We start from the raw sequence: 12,731 nt of genomic DNA, 5'->3' as shown, positions 1-12,731 counted from the left end.
CATGAGGGACATGTCAAGAGGTTTTTAAAACCATGTTTAAATTTTGCGTCCTTATGTCAGATCAAGATCAAGGGACAGAAAGAGGGTGTATGGATAGTTATAAGATATGGATAGGATAAGCAAGACCAAGAATGGATAAGGGACATGGACTGAAGGTCAGGATAGGATACGGGATAGTGGCAGAAAGTTGCAATAAGACAGGGAATATGGATGAAAGGTTGTAATAAGCAAATGGATAAAGACCAAAAGCTATGATAGACTGAAAGCTGCAAACAAGATGCATGATGCTCATGACGATCCCCAGCCTTGTCAAGATCAAAGGTGGAAAGGGAAACTGGACATGAGGGATGATAGGATAATGAAGGGCAATAGGATATGAAGGAGTATGACAAGGGTTCGATAGGATAATGAAGGGCAATAGGATATGAAGGAGTATGACAAGGGTTCGATAGGATAATGGAACAATGAAGGACAAAAGGATATGATAGGATAAAACCTGCCCCCAAGTGTGGTGTGCAAGAAGTTCATAAATTACGCATGACGCCTGTTTGCCAGGTTTTCATCATGGTACTTGCCCAAGGTGCCTATTTGCCAGGTTTTCACCAATGGACGAATTATTTTTCCTTATTTTTTTCTTCTTTTGTCTTTTTTTTTTTACTTTTTTTTTTTTTGTATTTTGACTTTTTCAGAAGAAGATGGACACATGATAGGGGATGGAAGAAGGACTCAAGCGTCTTTTTGTTTTTTTTGGATAGTAGCCTTAAAATAAATGGACCATGACCTTTAAAAGTATGCTCAAAGACGTTGGTAGGATAAGGATATGGAAAATGAGATGAAACTAAGGCGAGGATTTATGCAAAGGATGGGATCAAAGGGATCAAAGGATGAAAAATATGCATTGAATAGTGGATAGGGTATTGGGAGAATTGGGCTTGAGTAGATGGAAATGAAGGCAAGATCAACATTGGCACACACCTTGAGGGGTGATGGATTGATGGAGGACAAATGGATCTCAGATTGTGAGATTTGGATGGAGGAATAGGTTGGGATTTTGGGACATAAGGGCCCAAAATAGATGGTGAAGGTGATGGAGGAATAGATTTGAGAGGTTTGGATGGAGGAATAGCAACTTTGGATGCCAAGTTGGATGTTTCTTTAGGCTTTTGTGCTTCAAGGAGCCACTTAGGGATCCACATGGTTTTTGATTTTTCATACTTTTGTGGTTCTTTGGAGTGCATTGCTTGCACAAGGGATTTAGGAACCCATATAGATTTTGACTTTGCTTTATTTTGCTCAGTGGGCCTTTGTGGCCTTTTGGATATTTCTTTTTCTTTATAGATCATATTGTTCTTTGTTTTGACATGTCGATTATATTGGACATGTTGATCCTTGAATACATGTGGATTGCTAGACTTATGATGCTTATACTTGGCATCCAAATTGCTTGGAAGAGGGAATGAATGTTGGTGTGGATGGGAATGATATGGAGGCATGTGGGATGGATGGAAGGTTCTCCAAGATGTGTGCCTTTGCTGATGTTGCATAGGAGATGGAGGGATATAGGGACCTAGAATGGATGGAAGCGATGATGGGGAAGGTGGACATTTGGATTTTGACTTTGAAGGGATACCAACGCCTTGAGTGTGAGCTCTGTAGCCATGACCATTAGTATACTCTTTGATATGGAAGGGTTCTTGCTTGTGAAGGTCTACCCCTTTGCCTTTATCAATATTTTGACTAATAGGATACTCTTTGCTTTGGCAAGAAGACGCGAGTCCATTATGAGGTGGATATGATATGAGAGAAATAATGAGATCTTGAAGTGGATCAGATTGCACCAAAGTGGAAGAACCCATTATGCATGTCGAGGCTTCATGAACATCTTGCACTGACATGTTAGAATCATGAAGGGGATTAGGATCATGAGGGGGATTAGGATTGTGTAGTGGACATGGTTCAATGACAAGCTCTTCAAGAGATGGAATGGGAGAAATAATGGGATCATCAAAAGAAATGAGACATTGGAGTGGATATGCGGGATTAAGACAAGGAGATGGAGGAACAAGTGAATCTTGTGGAGGATATAAAGGAATAATTTGATCTTGACAAGGAGGAAGATCATTGGAATCTTCTTTAAAGGTGCTTTGCTCTTGACTTTCAACGGGATCGTCAGAAAGAATGGAAGGGATATCTTGATCCTGTTTAGGAAGTGGAATGTCAATGGGACTTTAAAAGGTGTTGTCCTCTTGGATAGAATGGATAGTGATAGGAGGATCATTATGAATGTGTGGGAAGATGGGATCCTGGTCAACAATTGGATGGGATGATAAGGTTTTGGGATCTTGATCTTGATCTGTTTCAAGACACATTTCTTCATGCTCTAAACTATCCTCTTGACATGGAGTTGGACTTTGAATATGCATGGGGGATTTTGGCAAGGGATTAATGCTTTAGCATGAAGGAAAGGCAATTTGAACATTTGTAAGATCAGACATTCCAATCGTAAAGCTTTCTTGCATCTTAGATTTGGATCCACTTTTTGGTATTCGAGGAATCACTTCTTGTTGAGGGACACCTATCATCAACATTTGTGTGGCCTTCATTTGATCTGGTGTTAAAGGTGTTGCATTAAACAATGGATTGTTTATTATTTCGAATGTGGACTTTTGAGGAATAGTCACTATGCCTTTGAAGCACGTTTACTCATCAAGGTAGGTTGAGTTTCTTGTTGCACATGTTCTTCATTTGGATGCGGAGAGAAACTTAACAACTCACCGCCTTGTTGTTTTTGCACATTAATTTGCTTAATTGAGGAGGTCACATTACTCATCATGTCAAGATATTTTTGTGGGAACCTCTTAAAGACCTTATTCAAGAATTTATCTATCTTTTTTGTCAACTTTGGATCCTTAAGGAACATAACAACATCATCAGAGGCATCAAAATCTGATGAAGAATCTGGTAAAATATTTGGATTTGTTTCTTGCTGAATGCCTTGATCTGAACCAAATCCTTGTGAGAGAGTTTGTTCTTCATACAATGTTTGTATTTCATGTTGCAGGCTGGGCTGATTCCAGTTGAAAGGTGCATTTCCTCTTGGAGTTGGTGGAACACTCCCATGTCCTGGTTTCATAGGTACAAACACTGATTCATATAATGGAGGTGGTCCAAGTTGAACCATTCCATATGGTGGTAGAGATGTGTTTGATGAACCTTCAACTTGCACTATTTGACTAGTTTGAAACTGCGAATTTTCTATGTTGTCCATGGGTTGATATGTTGGTTCACTCATCTTCTTAGATTTTGATCTTGTCTCAACAGGCATGTCACCTATGCAAATGCAATGTTTTTGAAATTTTTCAAAGACAATATATGATATGCAACTAAATGCAAACTAAATAAATGAAAATGCAATCTATGTTTTTGGTTGTTTTCAAGATTTTGACAAACTTTTGAAATGCAAATCTAAAAGAGACCTTTAGGAAATTGAAATGATGTCTAGACCTCAAAAGGACAAAAGGACTTAATTGACAAAGGACAAGATGACAATGTCTCCCCTATATGCTTGGATACTAAGCTAGGTTTGACGAAATGATATTGATGACAAAAGGACAAAAGGTTTGATAAGATCTAGACTTCTTAACAATGACTTAGGGTTTACCAAAGATTTAGATTACTCAAGTATGACAAAACATGGTTTTGACCTTATATGCAAAGGGACAATTAATATGCAAGTGACCCTAATATGATATGATAATGATCTAAACTTAATGAAGAGACCAAGGGTATGCAATGTATGACAATAGTATGACTTTAATGCAAAAGGACACATGCAAATGGATGACTCTTATTGATATGCAAAGGAGTATGACTTAGATGAAACTTAACCTTGACAATGATCTTGCAAACCTAGGATGAGCCTAAACCTAAGTGACATGAATGTTGAGACAAGATTTTGACAAATATTTGGCAACCATGTTTGAAGATTTTTGAACTTTGTTGGACGAAATGTTCTTGTGTTAATCCTTGCTTGGAATCAATTTGTCTTGTTTTAAAATGAGATGCAATTCAACTTTTGACAAATAAAGAAGACAAGATATTTCAACTTAGACTCAATACAATCATGCTCATGCACACATTTCTTATGGTAGGCAAGGACATTAGGTACTTGAGAGGTAGACTCATTATGGGATTCAAGGAGAATACATAGATGCTTGACCCCACGGGCTCCCCTCCACGGCGCTCACTTCTCAGGGCAGCCAAGCATCAGTCCCCATGGAAATCTCCCCATGGAGAACTTAGTATCTCTTCCAAGTATCCGAATTTGTCCTTCTCAAGCAACTAGAAGGGTTTTTGGTCTCTAAAAACAAGGTATGTAGTAAGGATTTCTGTTAAGTATTACTCCTTGATGTCACGCAAGCGTGATTGAGACATTAAGCCCACCAAGATACCAAACAAATGTAGTCACGCAAGCACGATTTAGACCAAGAGGCCCTACTTAGATGTTGATATGAGAAAGAGTTCAAGGGTCATCACTTCCCAAGTAACTGCAATTCCCACGTAACACTTCCTTCAAAGCTTTCGCTCATCGGGTATTTTTTTATAGTGAGTTAGAATGCCAAGGTATTCTAGCCGTACTCACTTTGGGTCATTCCCTTCTCACGATTATCACTTGCTTGCAAAAGCAAAGTGGTCGGGAAGGCAGGCCCTCTAAATGTGACACACAATCAACAACACAAGCATGGTATCGAAGATCTGGATTTCTGATCACCCTAAGAAGGATGAGAGCATACTCTCCTACTCCAATGTCATACTCAACAATCAAAGAAAACAAATGTTCATTCCAACCTATTTAGAAATCACTAGGTGCCTAAAACTTAATTGCAAACACAAGATTTGATTGTTTCTCCAAGGCAACCTGCAAAAACCCAAGTTCGAAGTTTGATACGCTTATTCTTTGACTTTCGAATCTGCACAAAGCGTGTTAGTAGTTTGATTTATTGTCTTTGCCATGCGTATACCAAGATTCTACACAAATAATTAGTACCAAAATCCAAAGCACAGAAAACAGAATGCAAAAACACAACAAATTTCAAGTGAAAACTGCATTTTTTTACCTCTGTTCTAGACTTTACACAGGCGCAGAACTCATGACACAGGCGCAGAACCCATGACACAAGCGTAGAATGTCCCCTACACAAGCGCAGAATGCTCAACACAGGTGCAAGTTGCTTCACACAAATGCAGAAGTTTCCAGAATACCCTGCACGGCCCTGTTTTTGGGTTTTTTGACCTGCAAATCAACTTCAAAGCACTCCAAAACATAGTTAAAGGGTTAAATGGTTAGTGTTCACATCGGGTTCACCAATTAATGTAGCATAGGAAATAGGAAATCATCACAAATGAGTATATATCAAAAACATTAGACATTATTAGCTCAATCACAAACACACATTGCAATGATCTAATCCTAAACACATTCAATAGAGACATGAAATGAAAGCATTCAAAACTAGAATTACGCAAACCATAGAAGCGATTCGAATGCTCCTTCATGCGGCTCCATTGTTATTCTTTCCTCTTCAAATGGTTGGATTGCGGATCTCACCTACAAGTGCACACACACAAGTGAAAGCAAGATTGACATTGATGATTGATCAAGAGTACTAGAAGCATAAATTCGATAGCCTGATTAGAGATTAGGGGATTATTTGGAATTAAGGGGTTTGATTGAAGAAAATCATCCAATTTATAGAGAAATTGGAGAAATGGATAAATTAGCATGATAGTGATTCAAATGGAAATTCAAATCAAGAATAGCAAAATTATGACATTTTTATGACAAATTGCTATGCAAGGATTTATGACAATTTTATGACAATTTATGACAAATTGCTATGTCAAGAATTGATTATGACAAATTTCTATGTCATTCCCATGAATTTAGGAGAGAAATAGGAGGAAATCGAAATTAGGAATTAGAAAATTAGGAAATTAGAGAATTAAGAATTAGAAATTGAAAATTAGGTAAAATAGAAATTAGGAGAAATTAGGAATTAGAAATTGAAAATTAAGTAAAATTAATTAATAATTTTTCATTTATTAATTAATTTACAAGGAGGAATGATTAGCCAATTAAATAAAGATTTAATTGTAATGGGAAGACTTAGGATAAATAAGTAATTTATTAATCCTAGAGGAATAAATGACAAATTAGGTTAAATGATTAAATCATGAAACCCTAAAAGATGAATTAGGTCTTAATGAAAGATAATTGACTCGATCATGATTTTGAATTGATAAATGACCAATGTGATAAATGATTTGTTTGATAAATATTTGAGATTGATTGACAAATTGACCAATATTGATAAAGAGACCAAATTGACATGATTGAAAAGGACAAGGATCGATGACGAATCGATCGCAAAATGACAAAATTGACAAGTTGATAAGGATCGACCAAATCATGATTGAAAATTATTATCGACAAGACCCAATTCAAAGGCGAGATGAATGAAGAATGTAGAAGAATGACTCGATGTTCACAAATGATAAAAACCAAGTGCGTGACATAGGAGAAATGTTAATGCGACGCAAAAACCTAAAATGAGGCAATGCGCAAATGTTAAAGTATGACCTCGCAAGCGTTGACCATTTTTAGGTGTCTACAGTTCTCAACTCATTAATAGTAGTAACCTTCATTTTATATGCTGGTGGAAAACCTCTTAAGATTTTTGAAACAATCACATCTTCACTCAAGGTTCCTCCACAACATTTGATACCTAAAACAATTTCATTTACTCTTTCCATAAAAGCAGAAATTCTTTCATCTTCTTCCATTTTCAGATGTTCATACCTGACTCGGAAGCTTTCAAGTTTTGCAATTTCGACTGTGGAATCCCCTTCATTCAGTGTTTCCAAATGATCCCAAATAGCTTTTGTTGTAGATCTATCTAATAATCCCATGATTTGTTGATCTGATAATGCGCTCAAAAGTGCTTCTCTTGCTTTGCAATCATTTTCTTCATCTTTAGCTAAAGTAATAGGAGCAGGCTGACTAGCTATAGTAGCAATATACCCATTCTTAGTAACTTCCCAGATGTCTTTACCAATGCAATTCAGATGTGTCTCCATTCTGATTTTCCATATTCCATAGTTGGTTCCATCAAGTTTAGGACTATCCTTTCTGAAATAATTAGTAGACATTGGATCTCCTCAAGTTGTTAAACTTTTGTAAAAAAAGAGGACTAGGCTCTGATACCAATTGTAGGTCCTGGGGACAACTGAGAGGGGGGGTGAATCAGTTGTCTAATAAATTCAAACCAGAATCTTATTAACCAACTTAATGCTTAATACCAGTAAGACAGTTAAATGTGTCGGTAAACAGTGTTAACAGGAAATGCTGTACCGGTAAGAATTAATACATGAAACATAACCACAAAGTCAACCACAACACATGACACAAATATTTGTATGTGGAAACCCTATAAGGGGAAAAACCATGGTGGGAAACCTTACCCACAATCAGATGATACTACTGCAGATAGTAAGTGTACAAAGAGGGGTCTGTACATGTAGAAAGACCAACAGACTAGAGCTCACTGCTCAAACACAAATGGGAGTCACACTAACTATAGTTGGATGGTTAAATCCAATGAGAATATACTACACAAAATAGCATCTTCATATGCTGGATTCAGTACCGATGTAATGTTGATATGCTTCTACAAAAACCTAACTTCACCTTCAAATGATGTCTTCTTGTATATCTCTGCTTGATCTCACATATATCCTTCCTTAAATCTTTTTCACATTCCACATTTGATCTTACAAATAAGATCTTACATTTAAAACATACCCTAAGACCAATTTTTGTAGGTCGGCTCTACAAGATATTACAATAAAACATTTTACAAATAATACAATATCCAATGCAATAACCAATTGAACATGTCGGCTTAATGCTTTTATAACAATAATAAATCATCTCCATAGCATGCCATGCTGATCTGGAAAAGATAAACCTGCCAGTGTAAACCTAGATAACCTGGACCTATTTGCCGGTAAAAGCAAATATGCAAATAAGAATATGCCAATGATATTACTTCAAGGAAAAGTGTCCACATGATGTCTTCGACATTACCAAGTGTCTTCCATGTCATTGCAGGTACCGATGAACATTATATCCTGCTGGTTAACCATATACCGGTGATTGTTTGAACAGTTTACTGATTGCCAGTGAATGTTGTTGGATCTCCAAAGTAGGTGTATTTAGCAGGTGTTGATATCCTAAGGGGGGTAGGGGTGCCATGCTCTTATCCTACCTTATTTTGGGGCCTAGACAGGGTCACAAGGTGATGTAAGGGCTGAAATAGAAGGAGATTTGGAAGAATGATGCCAAGAGAGGTCCCATTTGAGTAGGGAGATGCAGTCACTAGGGTGAGGACCTAAAACACAATCAAAATTGTAAGGGTCATAATTTTATGATGCTACACTAATCATAAGATTACAAATTTCCATCACACAAGAATACATGAACTTCAAGTGCACAATTCCTATCATGGCTTCAATTAGGCCTACACAACATCATAATCTATTTATAACATATCAATATAAAAGAGAGGTAGAATACTCATGCCTAGATTATATCTACCATGCATTATCAATTCCTTCCTCCATTGACACTAGCTTCACAATGTATCCACTAACACAGACAATCCCAAGCTTTCCCCAATAACATCTAGCCTACTTCTTAACAACTCTTGAACTATCCTCTTCTCTCATTGAAGAACCACAAAACAAGAACACTAAGCAATTGGAAATAGATTATAGAGATGAATAACTAAGATGGAATGAGATCAAAATGAGAGATGATGATCTCTAAGAAATGTGACAAATGAAATGGAGTGGAATAGAATGAAATATACTTCTCCCAAATCCTACTACAAAATATTCCTCTAATTCTCCCTCACACTAACACTACTCTTCAAAAAATATGAGCTCTAAGCAATGAGAATAACTAAATGGAATTGAGAATGAATGTGTGAATGAATGAGAATGGAGATGGGAAAATGGGAATGAGTATGAGTGAATAACCTCCAAGTCCTATCATCTATATATACTAAAAATACAAGAAACCTAAGGCTATAATTAAGCTCACTAGGTTGCCATCATTCACATGTAAAGTGCCACTACTATGACTTATCATCAACTCACTATCCCATGATCAACACATAAGATTTCACTAAAATGGTACTATGAATCACCTTCTTACCAAGTCATAATAATTAATCACCATTGATTAATTATCTATCAAATAGAACTCAATCTCCAAATATCATATGCCTATCGACTAGGTTTTCCCTTATATTAGGAATACTTATTACTAACTTCCCATGAATAATATTAATTCCCTTAATTACTAGGTCGATGCCTATCTGACCTATTCACATTATCATTCTCTTATTATAGGGTGTCGATAACACTTAACATATTAATATTTATGTGCTTGCCCCATGGTCAATGCTACCAAATTTACTCTCACTATAATATGGGGTCGAATAAGTCAAAGACAAGGTTGCATATTTACTTGGGCGTACATGTTAAGTGTGGCAGTGTCAACATGTACTCACTATAATGTGTGGTGCATACAATAAGTAGCGCCTCCCTAATACTTGGTCAATGCCTACTTAATACCACTCCCCATGTGGTGTTAAGGGTGTTTTGTCCCACATTTGAAATACCAAAAAAATGAACTTTTAATTGGTCCTAATATTTTATGAAGGCTCAAATATGTGTCTTTGCAAAATGAGTGAGCATGTGCTCTAAGGTTGTCATTTTTAATCTACATTGTGGTCGATCATAAATATGCCAATCAAAATGTGAAAAATGGATGAGTTTTGAAAATTAAAAGGAATTGAGGGAAATCACTTTGTGAACATGTCCTAAGCATCATTTTGTGCCATATGACCAATTTTTGCTTGAATCCAGTTCATAGTTCGTTATATTTTAAATTTTCAAATTTTGATGTCCCTCACTTTAAAACAATTAAAATCCCACACCCTAGGTTTCTTCATGAGGACTAAATAATAGTATATTCTCATTTTCCTACCATGAAGGTGTGTTTCAAATTTTGGAGCCTAACTCCTTACCAATTGAAAGTTATGGCCATTTTCCCTAAACCAAGGCATTACAGTCTAATGAGAATAATTGAATTATTCTTTTGAAAATAATTCAAATATTTTAAATTGTTTTCAATATGTTTCCCATTTTTCTCTTTTGAAGAGGAAGAGAAATCAAAATTTTTTATGTAGGTTTTGATGGAGTAGTTGCAAGTGATCCTTTGCTTAATGCCCTTTGTTGCTCACAAATTTCATATTTCTAACCTCAAAGGTTAAAAATGATCAAAAAGTGAGCCATCCTAAACTATTTCTTTGAAAAGTCAAAACCCTAACCTTGGAAGGTTAAAAATGCTCAAAAAGTGAGGTATCCTAACCTAATATGCTTAGTTGCTCAAAAATCCTAACTTTCTAACCTCTATTCGAGCATTGAAAGAAAGTTAGTTATATTCATCCATTGAGAAGGAGTAATATAAGGGTTTATTGGATGGGTTGTTGTTGTGCTAGTAAACAAGCTTGTAAAATGGAGAATCAGACACAAAATTTATGGCAAGGAATGCTCTGGTACACTTGCATGCAAACTGTGTGAAGTGCCATAAGGATTATTTATTTCAAGCAAATGTGGTAGAATAGACACTGCATGTTATCTGCTTGACAAAATGCTTTAGAGAGATGCTAGCCTTACCCCCAACCAATATTGTTTATTAAGATTGGCCAGTTCATAAACTATGGTGGCAAGTTGGGAGGAGCGATAAAGAAAGCTACTTGGTGATGAAGGTCTACCTCGATTCCTTGGGAATCCACCCAACCTGAGCTCTTGTATGCATATCAGCAATGGATAGCACCTTTGCTGACTAACGATAGCACCTTTGTTGGAAAGGAGAGATTGGCCTTTCTTATGAGCAATGAAGAGTTGTTTTGGGTGGGAACTTAGAAAGAGATAGCTACCAACATGGTTTAGGCTTTGGCCGATGATGCTAAAGCTGGGGAGCATAGACAACGCACATTAACAATTTAATAGAATGCTCAAAGAGATATCATCTCAAGGATCAAAATGAAATGATCACACAATGTGTGCAATATAGATTTGTTGAACACGACTTTAGAAACTCCAAAACAAAATGCAATTGGCAAGCGTAAGGCTAATTTCATAGAGTGTACTATCACTATCCTCACCATCGTGCAAAATGGGAGCTCTCGAATGAGTTACACTCATGCATCAAAACATATCAAGTGCACTTAAAAGAAATGTGGATCTCACGGGATGCATAATTGCGGCATAAGCAGAAAATTGATCGAGTACAAGTCTTTAGTAACTTCCAAACAAATGCAGTATACAATTCACCATCAGGGCTTGTAAAGACAATGAATTTGGAACAATTCATAGGCATCCATCTAAACATCAAGGATAGATGATTTTTGTCAAATGTTACAGTTGCAAGTGCCTGTGTAGACATGTATGTGAAAGGTGGAAGCATTGCTAGGCACGTGAGCTATTTGTCAAAATGCCTCGAGGAAGAGGGATATCATCTTGAGAAAGAAATGAAATGATAGCAGGCGGTAGACAAAACAGGTTGATTGGAAAAACTCCAAGGGTTGTTGTCCAAATATGTGGCACAATATGAGAGGAAAAATTCTTGAATCATTGTGAGAGAACGTTCAAATGTCAGATTCATAGAATGTATGCAAAATGAGTTGTTGAAACAATTCAAACTCTTGTTCGAAGACAAATAAGTAATTTAGTACTAAAGTGCAAGACCTAAGCATATGACATGGCCCATGAAACACTTCACAAAAACTTTTCTAGAAGAAATGTGGTGGCATGGAATGTCACAATATTATGATTTCGATCACTCTTGTGAAGTTCTTACAATACTTTGTGGGAATTTAAGATACATGCCAACAATCATTTCAATCATGTCATCATCCATTCGGTTGGTTGCCTCATTATGGTTCTATTAGAATATTTTACTACTGGATGGATTCAGTTTGAGAATAATGATGACACTTTGCACTATAAAGAAAGAATTTGATATGAATGCTTTTATAAATGATGCACTTATACCCACGCATGAGAAATGCAGAGATGTTGTCGATGTATTTTGAGTGCAAGATAAGATGCAAGTAAGAGATACAATCTCATGCAATTGAATGATTGTGTTATACATATTACAAAAAGGTGGGAGAAGATAGGTCAAAGTCCAAGTTTTGATATTAATTTATCATTTATCATGGATAACATCTATATATATCATTTGTAAATCTTTTTGTCTTTGAGATGTTGCAAAGGGTCTATATGAAAGGAGGTCTATTCATTATAGATGACATGAAGCTGGAATATGTTTCATCAAAGGAAAGTTAGTGGTGAATGGCTACTTCATTATGCAAATAATCAAAGTACCAGCTTGTGGATAGTTGGATAGTAAGATGGTTACAAGCACCATAAATGAAGCAGACGGATATCGAAAGTACCTCAATATAACTCGCAACTTTGTTTTTCATCAAAGTTATAAAGTTTCAAGTTGTTCTTTTGTAAAAGTGACTATGTCACTTATTCTAATCACAAGTTAGAATTTGAACTTCACTCTTGTAAAAGTTAGGTAAATCCTA

This window comes from Cryptomeria japonica, chromosome 7 (genome assembly GCF_030272615.1).
Source record: "Cryptomeria japonica chromosome 7, Sugi_1.0, whole genome shotgun sequence".
NCBI lineage: Eukaryota > Viridiplantae > Streptophyta > Pinopsida > Cupressales > Cupressaceae > Cryptomeria > Cryptomeria japonica.
Note: the sequence above shows the minus strand (reverse complement) of the source record.